This window comes from Anopheles maculipalpis (genome assembly GCF_943734695.1).
Source record: "Anopheles maculipalpis chromosome X unlocalized genomic scaffold, idAnoMacuDA_375_x X_unloc_18, whole genome shotgun sequence".
Lineage (NCBI taxonomy): Eukaryota > Metazoa > Arthropoda > Insecta > Diptera > Culicidae > Anopheles > Anopheles maculipalpis.
The window spans coordinates 27,501-30,000 of NW_026060478.1; positions in this window are offsets into that span (position 1 = coordinate 27,501).

The following is a 2,500-nucleotide window of genomic DNA, read 5'->3' on the forward strand; positions in this document are numbered from 1 at the left end:
AATCCAAAAAAATCATTAAAAAGTCGCTATTGCTTATTGCATTCAGCATCGTTAGACAACTCTTATATGCCTTGGATGACCACTGTCTGATGATTATTTTAGATTTTATGCCAAAATTTTGATTTCGTGTCTTACGTCCCTACATTAGACGACCTTGGATTTTCGTCGCCTGCACCGCCATGCAACTTTGATGGTCGGGTGACTTTTGCTATTTACCGTCGGAGATCACTTTTCGTGGTTAAATATGTATTCTGAGACAGTTTTACTCAAAGTTAGAGAAAAAAATTTTCTTCTCAATAAATCCCCCGAAACCAATGTCTTATACATTGAACCAGGTTATGAGGCGCACCTGTGTGTGAAGAGTTCTTCGTGTGGTTTATAGACATTTCAGGCACTTGGTATATAGTTTTGGTTTGTGCCCAAGTCCCGTACTTAGAGATATTTTTGGTTTCGGACCAACCAATTCGACTTGCCTTCATGTCTTGTTAGGTTTATTATATCAATACTCGAACTTATATGCATGTTCAGGGACATCATATTAACTTTCCGTTTGCACCCAAGTCCCGAACTTAGAGATATTTTTGGTTTTGGACCAACCAATTCGACTTGCCTTCATCTCTTGTTAGGTTTATAATATCAATACTCGAACTTATATGCATGTTCAGGGACATCATTTTAACTTTCGGTTTGCACCCAAGTCCCGAACTTAGAGATATTTTTGGTTTTGGACCAACCAATTCGACTTGCCTTCATCTCTTGTTAGGTTTATAATATCAATACTCGAACTTATATGCATGTTCAGGGACATCATATTCACTTTCGGTTTGCGCACAAGTCCCGAACTTAGAGATATTTTTGGTTTCTTACCAACCAATTCGACTTGCCTTCATCTCTTGTTAGGTTTATAATATCAATACTCGAACTTATATGCATGTTCAGGGACATCATTTTAACTTTCGGTTTGCACCCAAGTCCCGAACTTAGTGATATTTTTGGTTTCTCACCAACCAAATCGACTTGCCTTCATCTCTTGTTAGGTTTATAATATCAATACTCGAACTTATATGCATGTTCAGGGACATCATATTAACTTTCGGTTTGTACCCAAGTCCCGAACTTAGTGATATTTTTGGTTTTGGACCAACCAATTCGACTTGCCTTCATCTCTTGTTAGGTTTATAATATCAATACTCGAACTTATATGCATGTTCAGGGACATCATTTTAACTTTCGGTTTGCACCCAAGTCCCGAACTTAGAGATATTTTTGGTTTCTCACCAACCAATTCGACTTGCCTTCATCTCTTGTTAGGTTTATAATATCAATACTCGAACTTATATGCATGTTCAGGGACATCATATTAACTTTCGGTTTGTACCCAAGTCCCGAACTTAGTGATATTTTTGGTTTTGGACCAACCAATTCGACTTGCCTTCATCTCTTGTTAGGTTTATAATATCAATACTCGAACTTATATGCATGTTCAGGGACATCATTTTAACTTTCGGTTTGCACCCAAGTCCCGAACTTAGTGATATTTTTGGTTTCTCACCAACCAAATCGACTTGCCTTCATCTCTTGTTAGGTTTATAATATCAATACTCGAACTTATATGCATGTTCAGGGACATCATATTAACTTTCGGTTTGTACCCAAGTCCCGAACTTAGTGATATTTTTGGTTTTGGACCAACCAATTCGACTTGCCTTCATCTCTTGTTAGGTTTATAATATCAATACTCGAACTTATATGCATGTTCAGGGACATCATTTTAACTTTCGGTTTGCACCCAAGTCCCGAACTTAGAGATATATTTGGTTTTGGACCAACCAATTCGACTTGCCTTCATCTCTTGTTAGGTTATCAAAATTTTTAATGCAATTGCATGTATTTTGTGAGCTTATGGGTGAGGGATTTATGTAGCGGACTTAGAGAAATTTTTGAAGTCCAAACATTCAATTTGGACTCCATACTCCATTGCTCCTCTAAGAGGTACCTAGTACCCCGTACCGAAGCAACCTTCACGTTTGAACTTTCCACTAGGAGGTGCAGCCATCACTCGACATGTTAATCATTATCACCCCATACTACTCTCTATATCCGGATACGGCGCTAACCCGATTGCTTGCCCCGACAGCAATCGACCCACTCGTAAGCGGGTTACCCGTAGGTAAGTCAACGATGCGTATTGCCCCCTTCAAGCAAACCGATCATCACTCCGTGGAGGAGTAATGACGGACCCGTACCGGTATCAACTGCATATGATCAACATTCTTATGAACCCACACACTCTTCGCTTATATGCTCAGTAACATTTCAATTCTCTCTCTGTCTTTCGTTTTCCAACTCATTCATCGTGCATACTGAACACACCCGGAAAGGTGCGACAGTACACACGAATACACCACCAAGCATGGGTCGCCTGAGAGGATCGATGCGAACGCATCTCTACAACTCGCAGCTCCCAGCCTGAAGTCCCGTCGTTTGCGGGCGGTCGGTA